The 25,395-nt window shown below is 52.7% G+C and overlaps 1 protein-coding gene across 1 annotated transcript in view; it reads left to right on the top strand.

Moving 5' to 3' along the window:
• The first annotated feature begins 7,036 nt into the window (after positions 1–7,036).
• The window catches only part of GPAT2 (glycerol-3-phosphate acyltransferase 2, mitochondrial), a 110,981-nt gene continuing 92,622 nt past the window's right edge, over positions 7,037–25,395 (top strand). The window contains exon 1 of the mRNA XM_089773755.1: positions 7,037–7,134. The gene's annotated coding sequence lies outside the window, so the exon portion shown is untranslated. The remainder of the gene's footprint in view (positions 7,135–25,395) is intronic.

Raw genomic sequence — 25,395 nt, forward strand, 5'->3', positions numbered from 1 at the left:
CAAAGTAACGCACCTTGGAAAACACAATCCCAAAGACGCATCCAATATGATGGGGTCTAAAGTAGCTATTTTCACTGAAGAAAGAGATCTTGGCGTCATCGTGGATAGTTTTCAGAAAACAGCTGCTCACTGTGCAGCAGAAAAGCTAACAGAATGCTAGGAACCATTAGGAAAAGAATAGATAATAAGACAGAAAATATCATAATGTCACTATCTAAATCCATGGTACGCCCACACCTTGAATACTGCGTGAAGTTTTGGGCGATCCATCTCAAAAAAGATATATTCAAATTGGAAGGAGTACTGAGAAGGGCAACAAGAATGCTTAGGCGTATGAAAAAGTTTTCGAAAGAGAAGAGTTTAAAAAGACTAGGACGGCTCAGCTTAGAAAAGAGGCAACGAAGGGGAGACATGGCAGAAGTCTATACAATGGTGAATGGTACAGAGAAAGTAAATTAAAGGAGTGTTATTTAGCCCTTCACATAACACAAGAATCAGGGGCCACTCAATGAAATGAGTAGGCAGCAGGTTTACGACAAACATAAGGAAGTGTTTCTTCATACAGCATGTAGTTAACCTGTGGAACTCCTTGCCAGGGGATATTGTGAAGGACTCAAGTATAAGTGGTTCGAAAAAGAATTCAATACATTCAAGAATTGAAGATGAGATGTATTCTGGATGCTCCTAAACCTCTGACTGTCAGGAAACAGGGCTGGCCAACAAGCTGGATCACTCAATATTTGTCCTCGGAAGCATCTGGCATCAGCCAGCGTTGGAGGGGAGGATGCTGGGCTAGATGGGCCATGAGAGACCCTGTATGGGTGTTCTCTCTCTCTCTCTCTCTCTCTCTCTCCAATTAGATACATTAGCTGTCTAGCTCAGTGGTTTCCAGACTTTTTTTTCTCATGACCCAGGTGAAGAAAATTGTTGATGCCGCGACCCGACAGCCTGACTAGCATGGGGCTGAGGATAACTTTGGGGTGTAGGGAGGGATCTGGCTTTGTGGGGGGGGCTCAGGGCTGGGGCAGGAGGGGCTTATCTTGAGCAGCTCCCGGTCAGCAGTGCAGTGGGGGGCTAAGGCAGTTTCCTGCCTCTCCTGGCCCCACAGACCAGGCTGCGCCCCAGAAGCAGCCGGCAGCATGTTCCCAGCCAATGGGAGTGCAGAGCTAGTGCTCAGGGCAGGGGCAGTGCATGGAGCCCTGTGTGCTCTCCCCCCCCCTTCCCCACATACCTAGGAGCTGGGCCTGCTGCCGGCCGCTTCCGGGGTGCAGCGCAGTTGGCGGTGCCAGGACAGGTGGGGAGCTGCCTTAGCGCCCCCCACTGGTCGCCTGATCCCTCTGCAGCAAGGAGCCCCAGGCCTGACATCCCAGCACTGTGCGCCCCGTCGTTTGAAAACCCCTGTTGTAGATCAGTGTCCCATGCCGCCCGGGATTCTGATGTTGCCCTCAGGGTGGGCGTAGGAACCTCTGGAGACTTTTCGAACGACATGTGAAAGCCCTGCTCCCCGGTGGGTTGTTTTCCTTTCTGAGCCCCGTTGGGGGTCATGGCAGCTGTCCAAGGTGCTCGAAATCCCCCTCCCCTCCATGGTGTTCCTCTATCATAGATTGATTTGTCGATGTCTGTTGCTATTAACATGCTGAACCTCCGTTGCGTCTAGCTCCAGGAAGTCGGGACGGGGGCTGGTCGTCAGGGGAGCGGTGTGGAGGAGTTCGCCAGTCGGATGAGAGCAGAATAAACAGGATTGTTTGTTTTCCTTTGTACGCCCGTCATCTGAGATTGGATTCCTATGATTCTCTCATTGAAAAAATAGGAACAAAATACAGGACCATGTAGCACTTTAAAGACTAACAAGATGGTTTATTAGGTGATGAGCTTTCGTGGGCCAGACCCACTTCCTCACATCAGATAGTGGAAGAAAATAGTCACAACCATATATACCAAAGGATACAATTTAAAAAAATGAACATATATGAAAAGGACAAATCGAATTTCAGAACAGAAGGGGGATGGAGGGGGGTGAAGGTAAATGTCTGTGAGCTAATGATATTAGAGGTGATAATTGGGGAAGCTATCTTTGTAATGGGTAAGATAACTAGATCCTTTATTCAGACTGAGGTGTAAAGTGTCAAATTTTAGCATGAATAACAGTTCAGAGGATTCTCTTTCAAGCTTTTGAAGCAGGATGCAGGTAATTAAGTTGGTGAGACAATCAAAAATCGGTTGATGCTTCCTTTCTGGGCTCGGCAGATGCTGCTCTCTGGTTCCCTCTCTAGGGGGCGATCTCTTGGCTCGTGCAGGGTGTGCCTCGCTGAGGACTGGGGGACTGTAGAAGCCCTCGGTCAAGTTCGTCCCACTGATGTCAGCTTCACGCCCAGCAGCTACGCTCCTCAGGGACGGTGCAGATCCCAAAGCCCCGGGGGAAGCGGGGGAGGGCAGGGGCAAAGCACATGGGAGAAGAGGAACCAGCTATGGAACAAGCACCCAGAGGGGATCAGGCTGACCCGGAATCTGGGCATCTTTAGGAAATGCTGCACACCCTGCCTCTTCGATAAGCCTTTCTTCCGTAGGAATGAGAGTCACAGCACGGACCCCCCCTTTGCTGCTCTGCCCCACCCCCCTCCACTCCAGCCCCCCCATTGATCCGCTTTCTACCTGGTATGCCCAAACGCTGACCCCTCCTTCTACTACCTAACCTAACCCTAACCCCCCCTTCTTCCCCATGAACCGCAGCACTAGCCCTTCTTCTGTGCCTGAACCCTGACCCAAAAGACAGGACTATGCAGCACTTTAAAGACGAACAAGATGGTTTATTAGGCGATGAGCTTTCGTGGGCCAGACCCACTTCCTCAGATCAATATGTGGGTCTGGCCCACGAAAGCTCATCACCTAATAAACCATCTTGTTCATCTTTAAAGTGCTGCATAGTCCTGTTGTTTGTTTCAGCTACACCAGACTAGCATGGCTGCATCTCTATCACTATTCTGGACCCTGACCGATGAGAAATAAGAGACAACATTGTTAACAAATCAAACCTCAACCCCACCTCCAATAAAATGTTTGCCCTGCAAGAAAGGAGGGGCAAAGCTGGCAGTCAAGACCCTGACTGTGAGCTAGAAGGGTGTGAGCAAAGAACACTAGAACTGGAAGGCACTTCAAGAGGTCATCGAGTCCAGTCCCCTGCCCTCATGGCAGGACCCAGCACCATCTAAATCATCCCTGAGAGATGTCTGTCTAACTTGCTCTCATATCTCCACAGAAGGAGATTCCAGAACCTCCCTAGGCAATTTATTCCAGTGTTTAACCACCCAGACAGGTAGGAAGTTTTTCCTAATGTCCAACCTAAACCTCCCTTGCTGCAGTTTAAGCCCCATTGCTTCTTGTCCTATCATCAGAGCCCAAGGAGAACAATTTTTCTCTCTAAAAGGCCTTGTGACACCCTTTTAGATACCTGGAAACTGCTGTCATGTCTCTTCTCAGTCTTCTCTTCTCCAAACTGAACAAGCCCAATTCTTTCAGCCTTCCCTCATCCCTCATGTTCTTTAGATCTTTAATCATTCTTGTTGCTCTTTTCTGGACCTTCTCCAATTTCTCCACATCTTTCCTGAATGTGGTGCCCGGAACTGGACACAATACTCCAATTGAAGCCTAATTTGCGCAGAGTAGAATGACTTCTTGTGTCTTGATCACAACACTCCTGTTAATGCATCCCAGAATCATGTTTCCTTTTTTTGTGTGTGACAGTGTTGCACTGTTGACTCTTCTTTAGTTTGTGGTCCACTCTGACCCCTAGATCCCGTTCATCAGGACTCCTTCCTAGACAGTCGCTTCCCATTCTGTGTGTGTGAAACGGATTGTTCCTTCCTAAGTGGAGTCCTTTGCATTTGTCCTAATTACACTTCATCCTATTGACCTCAGACCATTTCTCCAGTTTGTCCAGATCAGTTTGAATTATGACCGTATCCTCCAAAGCACTTGCAACCCCTCCCAGCTTGGGATCATCTGCAAACAGCTTAATAAGTGTCCTCTCTATGCCGATATCTAAATCATCGATGAAGATATTGAACAGAACAGGTTCCAAAACAGACCCCTGCGGAACCCCACTTGTTATGCCCTTCCAGCAAGATTGTGAACCATTAATAAGTACTCTCTGAGGATGGTTATCCAGCCAGTTATGCACCCACCTTACAGTAGCCCGATCTAAGTTGTATTTCCCTAGTTTATTGATAAGAAGATCATGCGAGAATGTATCACATGCCTTACGGAAGTCTAGGTTATACCACGTCCACCACTTCTCCCTTATCCACAAGACTCGTTATCTTATCACAGAAAGCTATCAGATTGGTTTGACATGATTTGTTCTGTACAAATCCATGCTGGCTGTTCCTTATCACCTTATTATTTTCCAGATGTTTGCAGATGATTTCCTTAATTACTTGCTCCATTATCTTCCCAGGCACAGAAGTTAAACTGACTGGTCTGTAGATTCCTGGGTTGTTCTTATTTCCCTTTTTATAGATGAGCACTAGATTTGCCCTTTCCAGTCTTCTGGAATCTCTCCAGACTTCCATGATTTTTCAAAGATGATAGCTAGAGGCTCAGATTCCTCCTCTGTCAGCTCCTTGAGTATTCTAGGATGCATCTCATCTGGCCCTGGTGACTTGCAGACATCTAACTTTTCTCAATTATTTTTAACTTGTTCTTTTTTTTTTTTAATTTTATCTTCTAAACCTACCCCATTGCCACTAGTATTCACTATGGGTATGTCTACACTACAAAGTTAATTCGAACTAACAGCCTTTAGTTCGAATTAACTTTGATAGGCGCTACATATACAAACCGCTAGTTCGAACTTAATTCGAACTAGCGGAGCGCTTAATTCGAACTAGGTAAACCTCATTCTACGAGGACTAATGCCTAGTTCGAATTAAGGGCTGTGTAGCCACTTAATTCGAACTAGTGGGAGGCTAGCCCTCCCCAGCTTTCCCTGGTGGCCACTCTGGGCACCACCAGGGAAACTCGTCTGCCCCCCTCCCGGCACTGGACCCCTTAAAGGGGCACGGGCTGGCTACGGTGCCCGTGCCAGGTGCAAGCCTGCCAGCACCCAGCCAGCAGACCCTGCAGCAGGCATGGCACAAACCAGCCACCCGCTGCCACCAAGCCCTCCGCCTCTTCCCGGGACCAGGCTGGCGGCTCCCAGGAGCCTACCCCGGTCCGCAAGAGGCGGGCGCCCGCCTGGTCTACTGCGGAGATTGGGGACCTCATCCAGGTTTGGGGGGAAGCCTCCAACGTCCACGACCTCCACAGTAGGCACAGGAATGTGGCCGTCTAGGGCAGGATAGCTGCCAGCCTGGCCACCCAGGAGCAGGTTTGCATGAAAATCAAGTTGGTCCAGTGAGACCCCCTGACCCTGAGCCCTGAGCTTAGAACATAAAAACATAAGAACGGCCGTACTGGGTCAGACCAAAGGTCCATCTAGCCCAGTAGCCTGTCTGCCGACAGCGGCCCACACTAGGTACCCTGGAGGGGATGGATCGAAGACAATGACCAAGCCACTTGTCTCGTGCCATCCATCTCCAGAGGCCAGGGACACCATTTCTACCCCCTGGCTAATACCACTCCATGGACCCAACTTCTATGAATTGATCTAACTTCTCTTTAAACTCTGTTCTAGTTCTAGCCTTCACAGCCTCCTGCAGCAAGGAGTTCCACATTTGCTTTGTGAAGAACAACTTTCTGTTATTAGTTTGAAGCCTGCTACCCATTCATTTCATTTGGTGTCCTTTAGTCCTTCTATTATGGGAACTAATGAAGAACTTTTCTTTATGCACCCTCTCCATACCACTCATGCTTTTATAGACCTCTATCATATCCCCCCTCAGTCTCCTCTTTTCCAAGCTGAGAAGTCCCAGTCTCTTTAGCCTCTCTTCATATGGGACCTGTTCCAACCCCCTGATCATTTTAGTTGCCCTCCCCTCTCCCACCCTCTCTCTTCCCCTCTCCCACCTCCTTTTCCCAGTCTCCCCGAGTTTTGTTCAATAAAGAGAGTTTCTATTTTTGAACATACGTGTCCTTTATTTTGTACATCAGGAAGGGGGGCTAGGGAGGGGTAAGTGGAAGGAGGTGAGGGAGGAATGGGGTACGAGTCCCCGATGGGGAGGACTGGGGTGGCTCTGCAGGCTCCTCGGGGTGGAAGCTCTCCTACAGCCCCCCAATTGATGCCCCCCCCTGGATGGCAGCCTGCGGCAAGTGCAGCTGGGCTGATGGCCGAGTGCTGTGATGTGCCGAGTGTGGGCATTCAGGGCACTGCAAGCCAGGACTGCTTTGCAAGCGGGGCACCCCTGAGAACTGTCTGTCCGGGGTGGGGGTCGGGTCCCTTTAAGCACAGCCCTCGGCTAGCCTGAGGCATCAGCTCCATGCTCTAAGTCCTCACCTGATGCCCTGCCGGCACTGCTTCCGGCCAGCCTTAACCTCAGTTCAGGGTCCACTCAATGTGGACACGCTAGTTCGAATTAGCAAAATGCTAATTCGAACTAGTTTTTAGGTCTAGATGCACTAGTTCGAATTAGCTTAGTTCGAATTAACTAATTCGAATTAAGTTAGTTCGAATTAGTGCTGTAGTGTAGACATACCCTATGTTAGGCATTCCTTCATCAGACTTCTTGGTGAAGACCGAAACAAAGAAGTCATTAAGCACCTTTGCCATTTCCAAGTTTCCTGATACTATTTTTCTCTCCTCACCACGCAATGGGCCTACCCTGTCCTTAGTCTTCCTCTTGCTTCTAATATATTTATAGAACATAAATATATTAGATGATTGGGATGGGGATCAATATTAGGTGATGGGGATGAACGGATAGATGGGGTGGATGGCTGGATAGATGGATGGGTGCAAAGGTGGATGGATGGGGGTGTCATGATTATGAGGGTTAGCCAGCAGCCTGGGAATTAAGGGGTTAACTACACCTAGCCAGGTGGAGTGACCAGTAGGAATGTAGGTGGGACTTTTCCAACTGGGACAAAGGAATTTGGTTTTTTTTTTCTTTTCTCCCTTTTGTCTCTCAGAGAGAGCTCTCTGCAGCTACAGAGAGGGACAAGCATATCTCTCTCTCTCCAAGACACCATTCTTCATTTTCTGTAAGTAGGGTAAAGTTTAGGTAGTCTCGTTAGGTTTTATTGTTTTAAGGATTGGGTATGGGATCTGAGATCTGGCACTGCTTACAAGATGTTTTGGCTTTTCTTTGCAACTAAGTTCTAGGCCCATGGAGTTTCTCCATGAGTATATTTTGTTACCTCCCTATCTAGTCATTATGTTGCAACAGGAATATTGTTGTAATAATAAAAAGTTCTTTCTTTTCTTTTATTAACCTGGCAGTGGTTAATAGTGTGTCCTGATTTTTATTTTAGGGGTGAGATTTCCCAAATGATCTTTCCCCTGGTTTCTTTAGCAACATTTGGGTGGTGGCAGCGGAAGTTTTATTCCCAAGATCTAGGGTTTTAAGATCTTGGGGGAAGTTTTATGCCAAAGCCTGGTAGATAAGGCTTTGGGGTACACTTGCTGGCCCCCACTTCTGCATTTATCATGCCAGAGTGGGGAAGGAGCCATGACAGGGGCGTACAAGTTGCATGGATGGATAGATAGGTGCGTAGGGAGAAAGATGGATGGATGGGTGGGTGCATAGAGAGCAGGATGGATGAATAGACAGATGTGTGAGTAGGGGGATGGATAGCTAGACAGGGTATGTAGAGGGATGGATAAATAGATGCGTGCATAGGGAGAAAGATGGATAAACAGCTGGGTTTGTGCGCGAATGAATGTATAGATAGATTGAATTAGACAGTTGGGTGCATGGGGGAAGAATGGGGGTATGTGTAGAGGGATGGATGGATAGATAATAGTTGCGTGTGTATGGGATAGATGACTAGAGGGATGGATAGATGGATAGTTGGGTCTGTGGAGGGATGGATGGATGGATGAAAAGGTAGTTGGGTCTGTGGATGGAGGGATGGATGGCGGGATGGATAGGTAGTTGGGTCTGTGGAGGAATGGATGGATGGACGGATAGGTGGTAGCTGAGTCTGTGGATGGAGGGATGGACAGATAGGTGGTAGTTGGGTCTGTGGAGGGAGGGATGGACGGATAGGTGGTAGTTGGGTCTGTGGAGGGAGGGATGGACGGATAGGTGGTAGTTGGGTCTGTGGAGGGAGGGATGGACGGATAGGTGGTAGTTGGGTCTGTGGAGGGAGGGATGGACGGATAGGTGGTAGTTGGGTCTGTGGAGGGAGGGATGGACGGATAGGTGGTAGTTGGGTCTGTGGATGGATGGATGGATAGGTGGTAGTTGGGTCTGTGGATGGATGGATGGATAGGTGGTAGTTGGGTCTGTGGAGGGAGGGAAGGATGGATAGGTGGTAGTTGGGTCTGTGGAGGGAGGGATGGATGGAGGGATGGAGGGATGGATAGGTAGTTGGGTCTGTGGAGGGATGGATGGATGGATAGGTAGTTGGGTCTGTGGATGGAGGGATGGATGGCGGGATGGATAGGTAGTTGGGTCTGTGGATGGAGGGATGGATAGGTAGTTGGGTCTGTGGATGGAGGGATGGAGGAATGGATAGGTAGTTGGGTCTGTGGATGGAGGGATGGATGGAGGGATGGAGGGATGGATAGGTAGTTGGGTCTGTGGATGGAGGGATGGATGGAGGGATGGATAGGTAGTTGGGTCTGTGGATGGAGGGATGGATAGGTAGTTGGGTCTGTGGATGGAGGGATGGATAGGTAGTTGGGTCTGTGGATGGAGGGATGGATAGGTAGTTGGGTCTGTGGATGGAGGGATGGATAGGTAGTTGGGTCTGTGGATGGAGGGATGGATAGGTAGTTGGGTCTGTGGATGGAGGGATTACCTCAATGATGGAATTAATTTGGCTCTAGGGCAAAATGCCTCTAAGCATTTTGGGCCCTTGGAGCTGAGCATTGTGGCCCGTCCCTTGTGATTTTGACTCAGGAGTGATCAGGGCAGCTGGTGCGGGGATGGACGCCAGGCCAAGAGGAGCCGGTGTCAATGGGGAATGGCTGTTGGCAGGAGGATCGGCAGAACTGAGGGCAGATTCACTTGCGGTCGACTGCGCTGCAGAGGGGACCTGTTTTCCCCATGCAGCTGGGCCTGAGCCTGACTTTGGTCGGGCAGTGAATGCTGAGAGGGATACACAGCTGGGTAGGGCTGGATTCGCTGCCCCTTGTTCCCGGTGGCACCTTCTGACCTCGGCGAAGTGGGCATCAGAGACAGCCAGCGCAGCACGGTCGCGCTTTGCACAGCTTGGCCCAGCTGTGATTGGCCACACAGCAGCAGACTCAGGAGCCAGGCAATCGGGGAGGGGGGTGCAGCTGACATCGGAGCTGGTGAGCTGGCCTGGGGACGGGCTTGCAGAGCACAGCGGAGGACTGGAAGTGACTGCCTGGCTCATTGAGTCCAGCCCTCCGCTACTGTAGCAGCTAGCTGGGCCCCGCGGGTCTGGGTAAACTTTGGCCTGGTTGCTACACTAGAAACAACAGTCCACAGCCGAGCGCTGGCGTCCGTTGTGCGAGGTGCCTGGGGCTGTGATTTGTCTGCAGTCACCCAGCTGTCCAGCAGGGCTGGTAACTGACCCGAGTCTCAGTGTGGTGCTAGGAGCACAAAGCCAACCCGTTTCTGACGGGAGCCTCTGGAGTCAGCCGGTTGGGAAATAGCGACCGGAAATGTCCTTTTATCCAAAGGAACGAGTCGGTTTCAATGAATTTCCCATGTTTTTTTTGGGGGGGGGGGATATTTTGAAATTGGCCTTTGGGGACATTATAAAGGCACAAATAGTTCTGCTTCGCTGCTTGAACAGAGATTTTGTTCAGAAATTTCAGCTAATTTCAGCGAATCTGGTTTTTCTGGAAGAGGCAGAAGTGAAACGTTTCAGTCTGGTGGAAACGACACATTCTGAACAATTTTTTTTTTCATTTTCCTTTTGCAATTAGTTTTTGGAGATTTTGGCTTGTGACCTCGGTTTTGCATGGGAACAGTTTTTCAAAATCTCGAAAAAACCCATGAGGAGGGAAAACTGATTCCTGCCCAACTCTGCCTCCAGGCCCGACTGCGATACCCATAATGCTCGGGTCCGCGATTGGGATCTGAAAGTTTGGCCCACGGGCAATCCGGGTCTCTCCTCCCCTTTCTCAGCCTGTCATTTTACAGCCTTTGTTCATTGGGAAATGCTTCACAAATCCCAACCCAGGAAGTCACCTGTCGTGGGCCACTGAAGTCAGTTACCTTTTGGGAAAGGCTTTGTGATCAGCATAGATTCGCTCTCCTCCTTCCCTGTCTCTCTCACTCTGCCCAGCCTAGAGATGGGGCCCAGCTGGGTAGTTTGCAGCTACTCAGGGGTGTGTCTGGCTCTAAGGTTCTGGTTCTTTTTCCCCTCCCAGGACTCAGGGATCGGAATTCTGCTCTCAGCTGCTCCAAGGTGGGCGTGTGTTTGGAGGAGACAGAATTCAGCTGTATCTCCTGCAGCGCGAGAGCACACAGAGTCCTGCCTGCCCTGTGCCCTTCACGCTGGGACACTGCTCTGGCCGGGGTGACGGCATCCGTGGGAGAGGGCGTGTGAACGGAGGCAGCGATGCTCATCGTGACACAGATATTGTAACAGGCCTGTCCTCGTGTGCTCTCAGCCAAGCCCCCGGGAGAGTTTCTGGGACCTGGAGCCGGCCCCTCTGGGGCTGTGGAGCTGCTGCTGCCAGAGAGTTTCAATTCCCTCGGGCGTCCCCAAACCGCACTGCGCGCTCTCTCCACCCCGTGTATCTCTATAGCTAATCTCTTGTCTCTCCTTACCCATCTCTTCCTCTGTCCCACCCCCTTCCTGCTGATCTCTGTAGCTCTGACTTGCTCGCACGCTCCGACCAGGGCTACCACTCACACAGGAATGAGTGAGCAGCTCGTCAGCGTGTGGGGCTGTTCCAGAATGGGGGAGTGAGGGGAGGGATTTGACGATGGAGTCTGATACCTTGGGTCAGGCTGGTGCATTTATGGAGACCACACCAGGCCCTGCTAGCCTGAATGCAGGAGGAGCTACCCCACAGGAAACAACAAACACCGCTGGAAACTGTCGGCCAGCACCCCCAAAGGCTCTCTCGCGGCCTCGCTGAAAACTCAGCTCGACCTAGTTACATCACTTTGGGTGTGAAAAATCTCGCACCCCATGCGAGGGAGTGACGGGGACCCTGCAGTCCATGTGGGGGGATGACAGAACCGTTCTTCTGTCACCCCAGCTACCAGCGCTGTAACGGCATCGAGAGAAAAACCCCACAGGGAGCATCTATCCAACAGAGCCCCAGAGACACCGCTGCAGTGCACCAGCCGTGGGCCTTGAGCCATGGTTCTCCATGGACTGGGACTCTCTTGCAGGTGGGCTGCAGGCTCAGGCTCCCTCCCGCTCTGCAGCGGGGAGCCTGCCCTGGCGCTCCAGCCCTCCTTCCCCGCTGCTGGGTTGGAGCACCAGCGCCAGGTTCCTGCTGCAGCGGGGGGAGAACCTCACCGGACGGATCCGGGTCATGGGGGCAGGAAGTGGCTCCGTGCGCTGTGGCTTCTCTCCCCCGCCCCGACTGGGGAAACGGCAGCTCCCATTGGCTAGAATCAGGGCCAATGGGAGCAGCAGGGGGTGGTGCCTGGGAGCAGCAAGGGGTGTGGAGCCAGGTAAGCGCCCCCCCATCCCCTTCAGGCCCAGGCCACCCCACTCCTGCAAAGGAGCCTTGTTCTGCCTCTGCCTGGGGCTCGTGTTCCCCTTTTGTCTCAGGGGGGCTGTCTCCTCCCTACAGGCATCCTCAGCGAAGGGTGGAACGCGCAGCTGAGAGGAGATCTAAGCCCAGCCAGGACAAGTGTAACCCACACACCTAGGCTATGTCTACACTGGCGCGATCTTGCGCCAGACGTATGCAAATGAGGCTAAGCGTGGAATATCGCCGAGCCTCATTTGCATATCTAATGAGCCGCCATTTTTGCGGAAGAGGCTCTTGCGCCAGAAGAAGCATCTACACCGCCCCTTCTTGTGCAAGAAAACCCCCCTTGCGCAACGCCGTTCTTCCTGAAAATAATCGGCATAGCGGCGTTGCGCAAGGGGGGTTTTCTTGTGCAAGAAGGGGCGGTGTAGACGTTCCTTCTGGAGCAAGAGCCATTTTCTGCAAAAATGGCGGCTCATTAGATATGCAAATGAGGCTCGGCGATATTCCATGCTTAGCCTCATTTGCATACGTCTGGTGCAAGATCGCACCAGCGTGAACATAGCCCTAGGGTGGGTCACTGTCCCATGGAATGCCCCTTAGACCACTTACAGCCAGAGCTAAGAACAAGGGAGCTCTACCATTCAGCTGGGAGCCAGCTGGCTTCATAGCTCAAGCTGTTGCGGCTACTCCCCTAAGCTCTAAAGGCCCCAGGTTTGAACCGACCCGGTGGCAGTGAGGTAAGCTCTTGCTTTTTCTTACAGAAGGAGGCTGAAATCATCCCCTCTCCACTTGACACTACGACCTGGGGCTTTAAGGAAAACACCAATGATCACAACACAACCGTGAGAGCTGGCCATACTGCCGATACGCTTGTAAGGGCAGGCCGAGCCTGGGGATTTTATCCTGACGCCACCATCAGAGGGTCCGGACCCCTCCCAACATGAAGAGCGAAGTCCCCAGGGCCCTTAATGGAGGCTCTCATTCAGGGCCAGCATGCGAAGAACAGATGCTCACGTGTACTTAGCTAGACGTCCCTCTGGTCGTTTCCATCTGTGTGCGGAATAAATGTTATGTGCACCGAGCTGTGTGAATGCACACCGCCCACGGGAACAAAACCTAGCGGTGGGCGCGCTGCTCATCAGCTGGGCGGCACTGGGATCTCTCCTGAGCGCCCGGCTTACAGGGAACGCTGGTGCTGTCGCGGGAGAACAGGGCCCTGCGTGCGAAGAGGGGCTCACTAGAAAACCGCGATCTCCCTGGATGCTCAGTGGAGCTGCCGGATGCCACGGTGTCACGTGGTAAAAGTGGCCTCATGGGGTTCCAATTTGACTGCCTGGCAGCAGAGATCCCCAGCTCAGGTCTGCTCCGTTTACAGCTCAAGCCCTGCTAAGCCGTCTCACCGGCTCTCCCGCCACTAGCCACAGAGGCTCTGGGGCGGAGCTAAAGCCCGTGACTCGAGTGGCTTTTGGATCAGCCCCTGGGGAATGATTCGGTGGCGACGCACGGGCTAGAGTAAGGCGCCCGGCTTGCCCCCGGCCTGGCTGCGGTGCTGGCTCTGCGGGGCTAGCGGGAGGAAAGCCTCGTTCGACTGCCTTTAAAGTCAGCAATCCGGATCTGCTGCACCCCGGGGGGGCCCGTTGAATAGAGGCGAAGACACTTAGCACATGTGGTTGGGTTTCAACTATTCTGAGCCCCCCTCCCTCTCCGACAGCGCCAGGCGCATCCCGAGCGTGTCTCGCTGGCCTTTTCTCTCTCCTCGGTGGGTAGCTATTCCCTAATAATTACTCTAAATGCAGCCCCTGTTGTCATGACAACCTATTAATCCATTGGGAAAAGCCCCTTTTGCATCAGAAGCTTTCTCCTTCCTTTTCCGCCGTCTCTTTCCCCCCATCCCACGGCCTGCTCATCCGTTCTCGGTCGCTCATTAGCTTAGCTCCTGCACGGGAGCCGGGCATGGAATTCCCACAGAAGCCAATGAGACCCCTCTGAGCAAAGAGCTGCTACCACAAACTCCCACGGTGTCTGTTTCCTCTTTCTTCTCGCCCCTTCTTTCTGGCGCCTAGGCCTGTGCAGACCGGGGCTGGGATTGCAGAACCCCCTTGGTTTTCGTTCACTCCGAGGCAGGAGAGGGAGAGAGAGAAACACACACCAGGGATATGTATTTATCTCGTGCAGAAACACAAGACAGATACAATTTCTTCCGTCAGAAGCTGTGATTGTTGCTTCTGGCAATCACCACGCAAGTGAAACACTGATCTCGCGCTGGTCCCTGGGGCTGCTACCTCGTGCTCCAGAATTTGAGTTTCTTTTTAAAACCGTAAGGCTCTAGCAATGCCGATCACAAAGAATCCCCACGGGTACAGCGGCACCTGGCTGAGCCTGCAGACAGCCTGCAAGAACGGGTCCGGGAGATGTGGCCTGCTCCCATTCACAGCAGCAGAGCGTTGACTCTGGAACCTAGTGATGCTCTGGTAAACATCGGATCCCGCCCACAAGAAAAAAGGAGCGAATCATTCCATGCAGCTCTGCAAACTCTGTTGTGAGTGCCGGCTCATTTTGGGAATGAAACAAGTGGGAGGAGCTTGGCTTGTGGGCGGAGCTCAGGGAGAGTATACCCCTTACTGTTTTCCCATCATTTTCCTCTCAGCTCCTCCCCGGATGGCCTTCGGCCTGATTCCTAATCTACCTTCCACTTGGATGATTCCCTGTATTAGAAAGGCCCAACAATTTATCCCACAGCAGAGGGGCAGAATCCCAAATGGAAACAGGTTCTTTGTAGTGCTGTTCACCACGACAATGGCGCAGTCACCCTAAACCAGTGGCCCCTTGGTTTCCTTTCCCTTCCTGGTCGGTCTGTAGCTGGCTGTTGTCTCTTGCCTGGGCCTGTCAGCGCTCTGGGGTAGGGGCTCCGTTTCTGTTTTGTTTTGTTGGATGTTTGCAGGGTGGGTGCTGGGCTGTGACGAGGCCTCCAAAGCCCCGTGGCAATACACGATGATTCCTACGAACACTGGAGCTAGCGGGTTGGTGAGGGCGGTTTGACTGCGCCAGCCGGTTCAGCGGCCTGCGGGTGGGAGGAGAAGGTATTCGATGCTTTTCAGTAGCGACAGAGGAACTCTGGTTTCTCTGCCCCCTCCTGAGCCCGGCTGCTCGTTGTACCTTTGATCAGTCCCTTTCTCTCGCACGCCGTCTCGCTTTCTCTGGAGGCTGCTTCTGAGCTTGCACTGGGGTAAATCGGGAGCAACCCCAGTGGCAGCCAAGGGCCTGGCTCTGATGGCAGTCGGACCGATGTAAATCCCAGGGGAGTCCACGCAGCTGCTGGCGTAAAGCCCCCGAGAGTGAGATGGGAGTGAGCCCCGTCCTGGCTGGACCCTGGTGCAGGGCTCATATTGGCTCTCTCACGCACAAAGTGATGGGAAAATGGCAGACATAATTAGGGGAAATTAACCAGGGAGTCTTCTCTGGGGGATCAGAAGCTTTCATCTTGGAGCTGGCTCGTCATCACCTATAGCTGCCCCAGCAATTTCCCACTCCCCCTTGCCTGGTTCTAATGGCAGCAGGCCGAGGTCCGTGGTCTGTCCAGCCCTCCCCGGGGCCTGGGGTCCCCTTACATCACAGCAGTCAGGGCGGGAGGAAGACGGCACTGGGTGCAGAGAGCTCTGTGCAAAGAGCAGGGCTCTGTGTCCCTCACATTTCCCAGGAGCAGTGCAAGATTGGAAGTCAGGGCTGCTTCTTGTGTTTCTAAGGCTGGAAGGAGTGTGGTCTAGTGGTTAAAGCAAATGACTGGGCATCAGGACTCCGGGACTTCCTTTTCAGCAGTGGCCTAATGGTTAGGGGACAGGATTCCTTGGCAAAATTTCCCACCCTGCTTGCGGTGTGATCTGAGGCAAGTCCCTGAACGGTTCCCCTTTTCTAGACAGGCAAAGTGAGGCACCCAGGGACACACAACAAGTCAGTAGCAGAGCCAGAGACCCTGCTTTAACCACTGCACCACACTGCGCCCCAGAGAGAGGCCCCTGCTACTCTTTCTTCCCCTGTTGCAATGGCCATGAGCAATGTTCCCTCTAATTTTTTCCTCCCGTGTATGGAATACATTTTGTTATCTGCACCAAGTCATATGCAGATGTGCACCACCCGCAGGTGCTCTGCTAATCAGCTGGGCAGCATCTGGAGCTCTCTTGGGTGGCCATCCAAGCGCTCAGCTGACAAGGACACTGGCTACGAGAACAGGGACCAGCCCCATGTCACCTTGCGTAGCTGGGCCAGCTGCCCTCTCCTCCTTCCCAGACTCTCAGGGGCAGGCACGGCTGCAGAGATGCTCAGCCTGGAGGGCGGGCAGCAGGGTTGTGGGGCAGCAGCCCCTGCCTGGCCATGCTGGCCCAGGCGGTGAGTTCTGTAGGCCTGCAGTGCCTGTACCCCGGGGCCGAGCTCCCCCAAACTCTCCTGCATCGTCCGGCTCCCTTGCCACTCTGCATGTCCCCCCCACGCATCCACCCAGCCCTGCCTGCCTCCCCCAGGCGATTCCCCCCCCACGACTGCTGCATCCCTGCGGCTTGGGGGTGGGGGTGGGGGGGGGGACAGTGTCTCAAGGATGCATGGCTGGCAGCAGCTGAGAGTGGCTGGAAGGGGCTCTATCCCCGTGCACGGCTGCTGGTGGGGCTGGGGCCCCTCCTGGGCATTTGAAATGACCCGGGGAGCGGCAGGGGGACTGGGGGCTCACAAAGGGACGGCTGGAGGGTCATAGCACCTGGAGCTCCCCCCAGGAGCCATTGCTGGGGGCCCCGGGTAAATATAACACCTCCCACACATCCCATTGTGCACCCCACTCCATCCAGAGCCTGCACCCTCACCCTGTCCTGCCCCCAAGCTCCCTCTCAGAGCCTGCACCCCAGACCACCCCCGAACCCCACCCCTCACCTGTCTTGTCCCCACATTCCCTGCCAGAGCCTGTGCCCCTCCCCTACCCAAACTCCCTCCCAGAGCCCTAGGCAGGTGGGACGGGAGGGGAGGGGAGGGGTTTGGGTTCTGGGCACCACCAACATGCCTGCAAACCTGCTGCCCCTGAATGCTGAGGGGAGGGGGGCTGCCCCAAGGCCCAGCGTTGCTGCTAGGTCCTGGGGTGGAGGCAGGCCTCCTGTGGTGGGGGAGGGGGTAGGCAGGGGCAGACATGGGGGGGGGCCCAACCCTTTTGGAGGGAGGCAAAGTAGGAAAGATTCCTGGAAATGTCTGGTACCAGTGAATCTAGGCGTCCCCTTCCCAAGCAGTCTCTATGGGACAATAGTGCCTACGCCCTGGGTCTGACTTACGGTCTCTCTACCCAGCCCTCTTAGGTTGGAGACGGGGCATTCTGGGCACTTAGATTAGATTTTCAGGCCTGATCTCAGTGCCGATGTTCAGGCGAGTCCAGGTCTCTCTTTGGGGCTGACCTGAGGAGACAGGCAAGGTGGGGAGGGTCTGACCGGATCCCCAAGGCACTGGAGGAAGACGGAAAACAAGAGTTAAGCCAGCTCCCAGCCGCCCCGGGCTCTGGAGGTAACGCTGTTATCTGCACAGTGTCTGCCAGACATAAATATCCCAGGAGAGTCCTGGTTAATTTCAGGGTTTAGCAGCGGAGCTGCAACCCTCAGAAGCAAAATAATCTGTGTGTGTGTGTGTGTGTGTGTGTGTGTGTGTGTGTGTGTGTGTGTGTGTGTGAGAGAGAGAGAGAGAGAGAGTGTGTGAGAGAGAGAGATTGTGTGTGTGTGTGTGTGTGTGTGTGTGTGTGTGTGTGTGAGAGAGAGAGAGAGAGACAGTGTGTGTGTGTGTGTGTGTGTGAGAGAGAGAGACAGTGTGTGTGTGTGTGTGTGTGTGTGTGTGTGTGTGTGAGAGAGAGAGAGACAGTGTGTGTGTGTGTGTGTGTGTGAGAGAGAGAGAGAGAGAGAGAGAGAGAGAGATTGTGTGTGTGTGTGTGTGTGTGTGTGTGTGTGAGAGAGAGAGAGAGTGTGTGTGGGGGGGTGTGTGGGTGTGGGTGTATCCAATCCCCCCTCTGCACAGAAGCTGTTTCCGGTCCCTCACGGTGTCCCCCAGTGGTGACGACACCTCGCTCCTTTCAGCCCTAGACTGCAGAAGAGCTAAACAGCCTTTTCCCCTTTTTAACAGATCCCAGGTAGGTGACATGACTCGGCCATGGTCCCCCAGCAATGCAGTGGCAGAGTCATGAATAGACCCCAGATCTCTTGTGTTGAAGACCTGGCCTACCATAGATCGACCCAGCCTACGAGAATGTTTATTTCTGTCCAAAACCACTTTGCCAAATAGCCTGCAGCCTTCATTATGGTACAATCTTTATATGATTGCATACTACTTTGGTCAGTTTTTGGGATGGAGAGAGGTAACTAGTGGTATCCTGCACGGGTCCGTGCTGGGACCAAACCTATTCAGCATATTCATAAATGATTTGGAGAAAGGAGTAAACAGGGAGGTGGCCAAATTTGCAGATAATACAGAAGTGCTCAAGAGAGTTAAGTTCAAAGCAGACTGAAAAACTTCAAAAAGATCTCGCACAAGTAGATGACTGAGCAACAAAATGGTAAATGAATTTTAATGTTGATAAATGCAAAGCAATGCATATCAGAAAACATAATCCCAACTATCTGTGTGAATTGATGGGGATTAAATTAGCTGTTATCACTCAAAAGAGAGATCTTGGAGTCATTGTGGATAATTCTCTGAAAACATCCACCCAGTGCGCAGCAGCAGTCAGAAAAAAAAGCAAACAGAACGTTGGGAATCATTAAAAAAGGAATAGAGAATAAGACAGAGAACATCTTATTGCCTCTGTATAAATCCATTGTACGCCCACATCTAAAATACCGTGTGCAGATGTGGTCGCTTCATCTCAAAAAAGATTATCTTGGCATTGGAAAAAGTTCAGAAAACGGCAACAAAAATGATGAGGGGTTTGGAATGGCTGCCACACGAGGAGAGATTAATAAGACTGGGACTTTTCAGTTTAGAAGAGAGGAGAGTAAGGGGGTGGGGGATATGATCGAGGTCTATCAAATCATGACTGGTGTGGAAACAGTGAATAAGGAGAAGTTATTTACTTGTTCCCATAACACAAGAACTAGGGGGCTACCAAATGAAATGAATAGGTAGCAGCTTTAAAACAAACAAAAGGAGGTATTTCTTCATACAATGCACAGTCAACCTGTGGAACTCCTTGCTAGAGGATGTTGTGAAGACCAGGACTTTAACAGGGTTCAGAAAAGAGCTAAATACATTCATGGAGGACAGGTCCGTTAATGGCTATTAGCCAGGATGGGTAAGGTTTGCTGTCCCTAGCCTCTGTTTGTCAGGGGCTGGGAAGGGGCGACAGGGGAGGGATCACTTGATGGTTCCCTGTTCTGTTCACTCCCTCTGGGGCACCTGGCATTGGACCTTGGGTCTGACCCAGTCTGGCTGTTCTTCTATTCCCCAGCCCGGCATAATCTCCATCCACTGTGCTCTGTTGTTCCCACGCCTGCGCCCAGCAGCCCTGCCGCAGTCCTGGGAAAACACAGAGGGCTGTGGTCCCTGGCAGCACATGCCTGCTCTGCCAGTAAAAATTAAACTCATTAGAGCTGCGGGCTGAGAAAGGCAGCAAGGCTTTGTAAATGAACCCCCCGTTGGGCTTTTGTCAGGGCCGGAGGTTAATATCCGTGTGTGCGCCTGTGCTAGATAGACATCAGCCGCTGGCTTCCCCGGCTCATTATCTCGCAGCCGGCCAGCTGGCTTTGCCCAGGCAACGAGAGGGAAGGCACCGGCTGTGGTTTAACTTTCCAGGGTGTCGCCAGGGTTCGGGGTCTCAGAGGTGGTGATCATCAGTACTCGGAGTCATCGTCGCCCTCCCGCGTTCCCTGTAAACTGAGCGCTTGGGCAGCCACCTAGGAGAGATTTGAATGCTGCCCAGTTGATTAGCAGAGCACCTGCAGCCGGCAGCCTGGGTTTCTACTAGTGGTGCACAGCCGCATGTGCTGGAGCGCACGCAACAAAATGTATTCTGCACATGGATGGAAAAATTTAGAGGGAACGTTGTTGCCCGCTTCATGGGCAGGCTGTGCTCAGTGAACCTACCAGCTCTCCCCCCATGCCAAGGGTTCCTCTTCCCCCCTTACCAAGGTCCCCAATTTACCCCCTTCCCACGCTGCTAGGGACTGTGTGGCTCTTCCCTCCCCCCCACATCAGGGTCCCCAAGTCCCCCCGCTAGAAGTTCTGTGTGCTCCCCCCTTCCTCCACCCCAGGCTCCCCCTTCATCCCAGAGGCTGCGCATCCCTCCCCCCCCCAGCTCTTCTTTCTGTCTGGGAGCTCAGTGGAGTGTCAGCCTGTGCAGCTCTATGGGGAGGAGAAGCAGAGATGAGACAGGTATTGTTATGCCTGGACGTGTTAATTGGTGCCATCACCCGGCTGCTTGATCTACAGATAATTGCTGAGATGCTGGAAACTGGCTCTGCTAATCAGCCGGCAGAGGCTCCGTCTGCTCCCTGGTTCTCTCCCTTTTGGTTCTCTGATTCCCCCCCAATTCGGCAGGGAGGTGGCCACCGAGGCCCGGAACATTCCCGGAAACGTGGGAATTGAGCCGAGGCGGCATTCAGAAGTTACCGCATTAGTGATGCAAAGGGGCCTTCGCCAGCCCAGCCGACTGCCGGGGGGCCCTGTGCGGTGTGAGAATGAACAGGGCCCCACTAAGCCTTATGTCCCAGCTCTGTCAGACCCCCTGGACCAGGGGTGGACAAGATATGGCCCGGGGGCCGGATCTGGCCCTCCAAGCCCTTCAATCTGGCCTGCGGCCCACCCCACTGGACCCACAGGCTGGGAGCAGCCCCAGGGCTCAGAGCTGCTGGCTGCTCCATCTGCCTCTCTGCACCAGGTGGAGGGGGAAGAAAAGGGGGAAACTTCATGCACTACGAACCTTCTCCTTCAGCCAAACTCCCTCTCACCCTCTCCTGCACCCAAATCCTCCACCCCGAGCTCCCTTCTGCACCCAACCTCTGTCCCAGACCCCACCTACTCACCGTAGGAAAGTGCAGCCCTTGACCACTTACCAAAGTTTTGGAGTGCCCCCCCCATCACACATGATTGCCCACCCCTACCCTGGACTCACCAGTGTGCATGTGTGGGCGGTAGCCAGGCTCTCGGCTAGGGTTGCCAGGTGTCCGGTGTTCACCCAGATAGTCTGGTATTTTCACCTCCTGTCCGGTAAAAAAATTTCAGAAAATACCGGACACCTAAAATGTCTGGTATGTTCGGATTTTTTCCCCAGCCAGCAGGCAAAAATGCTGGGCACCTGGCAACCCTACAAACACTCAGCACCTCTTCACCCCCCCCCCCCCAAACCTCCCAGCCCCAACACCCCCAGCCCCATGCTTACCAGGTTCCGCAAGGCTGCTGGCACAAAATGGCTGCCAGCAAAAAGACCAAGGGGAAGCAATGACTCCCCCGGGGTCTTAGTGCTCAACCACTTCCCTGTTTGTATCCCTGCACTCACTTTTAAAGGGGACATGCTGCTTTTTTTTGTTTTTGCTTAATAAGTCTTGGAGTCCCCCTTTTTTTTTCTCAACAACTTTGGTCTCCCCCCCTTTTTTCCCCGGTGTTTTTTTTTGAGGGGGGGCAGGTGTTCGGTATTTTTGTTTCAACCATCTGGCAACCCTCCTCTTGGCTCAAGCTGCCACTGAAGACGGTGACCAAGGTGAGGAGCATGGTGTGATATGGACTCAGCTATGAGAAAATCCGTTAAGGTAACACCCGCATGCATGGGAATCGAACCCACAGCCTAGCCTGCGAGCAGGCTCCCCCTGGGGATCCCAGAGGGACCCTATGGTGGCTGACCTCTGGGCAGGGCTGCCACCCTGGACCCCAAGCCCACTGCGGACTGCAGCCTTGGTGAGCCAGGGGATCAATCGCGCTGCACCCTGCCTGGTGGGAACCTACACAAAAGCCCTGGAGCAAAAACAAGCGTGGACCGGTCACCCCCCCCCCCCCGCCTCGCCTGCTGTCTGGCAGGGAAAGGGTTAAAATCTCTCCCTTCCCAGCCTGGGGAGGGAGCCCAGCTGGAGATGAGAGGCCCTCCGGAGGGACAGGTGGATTGCTGCCTTTCTGTGGGTCCGCTGACCAGCCCAGGAGAAGATCAGGTAGGGAACGCCTAAGGCCCTGGCTGCAGGTGGCCTTGCTCTGGGCTCTCTTGCTCACGGACGCGGCTGTTTTGGTGGGTTCCCAGGCGGGGCTGGAGAAGTCTGTGGCTGTGGGGAAGGAACGCTCCGGGCACAGGGCACTAGTCAGCTTGTGTTTGTTGCCCAGGGCCGGGGACCTGCAACAAAAGCAGAAGGAAGAGCCCAGGGAGGGTAGCCACACGGCGCAGCCTGTTCCGGAGAGGGGCATTTTCAAACGACCACGTCCTCTCCTTCGGTCGCTGGTTTTAGTAGAACACTCGTTTTTCTCAGCTCGGCCGAAGTTGTTTCCAGCGCGGATCCCCGGTAATGTCAAGCCCAAAGAACGCCAAGCGTGCCAGTCGGCGCCAGGTCTCGGACCTTTGGCTAATCCCCTTCGCTTCTCTACGGGGGGAAAGTGTTCCCAGACACAGCCCGTGTTCCCTGAAACTCCATCCATGCGGCTTTGCTCTAGGGCAGTGGCTCTCAACCTCTCCAGTCCCCCTTCGGGAGTCTGATTGTGTGGTGTATCCCCAAGTTTTTCCTCACTTGAAAACCAGAGTGGTACAGCACGCTGACCAAAATGGCTTGCCTGCTCATTGGGTCTATTAGAGTGTGGAGTGGTGTCACGAGCGCGTTGTGTGTCCTGCCGGAAGACAAGGGAAATAGCTAGCTGCGTTGATGTCCCCCCAGAAGACGTCTGAGTCCCCCTGGGGTGTGCACACCCCGCTTGAGAGCCACGGCTCTGGGTGTATGTGGTGGAGACGGTTCATGCCAGATTGTGGCAGATAGATCAGAACTAGAATGGGAATTGTTGTGGTCAGGAAATGCCATTTTTGGCGCTACTGATTTTTCTGTAAAATCACGTTGCTTTTCGACAACATTTTGTATAAGGAAAAAACCAAACCAGGATGTTTTGATGCTCTCAACATGATTTCGGACTCTTTAGAACAGAAGGGAGTTGGGTTTTTTTAACTGACTTTGGAGAGGCCCTTTCTTTTATATTTTTGCTTTGAAATTCCAGGGTCAAAACTAAAACAATGCAACACGGTTTGGAATTTGGCTTCTCAAAAAACAAAACAAAACAAAACCCCAAACAAATAAACAAACAAAAACCCAATGCAGGCTGAAAAAAACCCCAATCTTGAAGTATTTTGTGAGAGAAAAAAATCAGCTTTGCCAGAGCTAATCAGAACCAAACCCCCCAGATGCAAACAGCCAGGCTCTTTTTGCGGAAGTGGAAAATTTCAGATCAGGATTGCGACTTAACCTTTGCCGCTCCAGCTGATGTCTCTAGTAAGAAGCTGCTCTGTCCACCTTTCTGAATGCAAGATGACAGCTGACAGCCGTGTCACCAATAGACATGGCAAGGATTTTATTGCTCTTCTCAACTCCTAGACGCCCGGATCTTATTAAGAGACCAAACGTTTTTGTTAGCTGATTAAAAATGGCATGTCTGGTAAAATGGCTGCAAACGTAATTAACTTGTTGTACAGAAGAAACGAGGGGAGGAGTTGAAAATGGATTCGAATTTGAATCCTCTAGGTTAGCAGGTTTCAGGCAGTAAATTGTGCTACAATCCATGAGCTCTCTAGGGGCAAGTCGGTGTCCCTTTGCTCTAGGGGCTGGACAAAGACACAGCGAGAGACGCACCCTCCTGAAGAGAGTGGAAACTAGACAGGACAGACGAGGGAGAGAGGAAATACTCTCCCTGAGTTGTTTGTAGTAAGTGATTTGCCCAAAGTCTCACATTGAGCCAAATGCCGAGCTGAGAATTCAGTTTAGTTGCCCAGAGATTCAGTGCAGGTGCTTCTCTATCCTTCCTCTCTGGCGCGCTCTGCATTGTCCATGGGCGGCCGGCGATGCAGGCTAGAGAAGGCATTGCATGGAAGGGGCTAAGGCTGCATCATGCAGCAGCCTGGCTCTCAGCTGGGGATGGGTGGGAGGAGAGGTTGTGAAGGGGATGGAGGGGGTCCTCACGGAATCCATTCTGAAGCACTTGGAACAGGGGAAAGTGATCAGGAACAGTCAGCATGGATTCACCAAGGGCAAGTTGTGCCTGACCAATCTGATTAGCTTCTCTGATGAGGTAATGGGCTCTGTAGACTTAGGAAAGTCAGTGGATGTGATATACCTGGACTTTAACAAAGCTTTTGGTACAGTCTCCCACAATATTCTTGACAGCAAGTTAAGGGAGAATGAATTGGATAAATGGACTGTAAGATGGATAGAAAACTGGCTAGACCGTCAGGCCCAACGGGTAGTGATCAATGGCTCAATGTCAGGTTGGCCGTCGGATTTTAGCGGAGTGCCCCAAGGATCTGTTCTTGGACCAGTTTTGTTCAATATCTTTATTAACTACCTGGATGAGGGGATGGATTGCACCCTCAGCAAGTTTGCAGATGACACTAAGCTAGAGGTAGATACGCTGGAGGGCAGGGATCGGGTCCAGGGTGAGCTAGACAGATTAGAGGATTGGGCCAAAAGAAATCTGATGAGGTTCAACACGGACAAGTGCAGAGTCCTGCCCCTGGGACGGAAGAATCCCAAGTATTGTTACAGGCTGGGGACTAACTGGCTAAGTAGCAGTTCTGCAGAAAAGGCCCTGGGGGTTCCAGTGGATGAGAAGCTGGATATGAGTCAACAGGGGGCCCTTGTAGCCAAGACGGCTAATGACATATTGGGGTGCATTAGGAGGAGCATTGCCAGCGGATCTAGAGAAGTGATTATTCCCCTTTATTTGGCTCTGGTGAGGCCGCATCTGGAATATTGTGTCCAGTTCTGGACCCCCCACTATAGAAAGGATGTGGACGCATTGGAGAGGGTCCAGCGGAGGGTGACCAAAATGATTAGGGGGCTGGAGCGCATGACCTATGAGGAGAGACTGAGGGTATGTCTACACTAGTCCCCTAGTTTGATCTAGGGAGGCTAATGAGGGCGACTGAAATTGCAAATGAAACGCAGGATTTAAGTATCCCACGCTTCATTAGCATGTTCCCGGCCGGTCGCCATTTTAGAAATTGACTAGCCTGGCAGTGAAATGGGATTCCGAATTAAAACCCTAACTTGAATTAGCTGTTATTCCTCCTGCAATGAGGTTTACCAGTTAATTCGATTTAAGGCCTTTAATTTGGAATCCTGTTTCACTTCCGCGTATACACGCGGGCAGTTACTTCGGGCTAGTCAATTTCTAAATTGCCCTCATTAGCCTCCCTAGATCAAACTAGGGGGCTAGTGTAGACATACCCAGAGAGATCTGGGTTTATTTAGTCTGCAGAAGAGAAGAGTGAGGGGAGATTTGAGAGCAGCCTTCAACTTCCTGAAGGGAGATTCCAAAGAGGCTGGAGAGAGGCTGTTCTCAGTGGTGACGGATGGCAGAACAAGGAGCAATGGGCTCAAGTTACAGTGCGGGAGGTCCAGGTTGGATATTAGGGAAAACTATTTCCCTAGGTGGGTGGGGAAGCGCTGGGCTGGGTTCCCTAGGGAGCTGGTGGAATCTCC

This window comes from Pelodiscus sinensis, chromosome 28 (genome assembly GCF_052426305.1).
Source record: "Pelodiscus sinensis isolate ZL-2025 chromosome 28, ASM5242630v1, whole genome shotgun sequence".
NCBI lineage: Eukaryota > Metazoa > Chordata > Testudines > Trionychidae > Pelodiscus > Pelodiscus sinensis.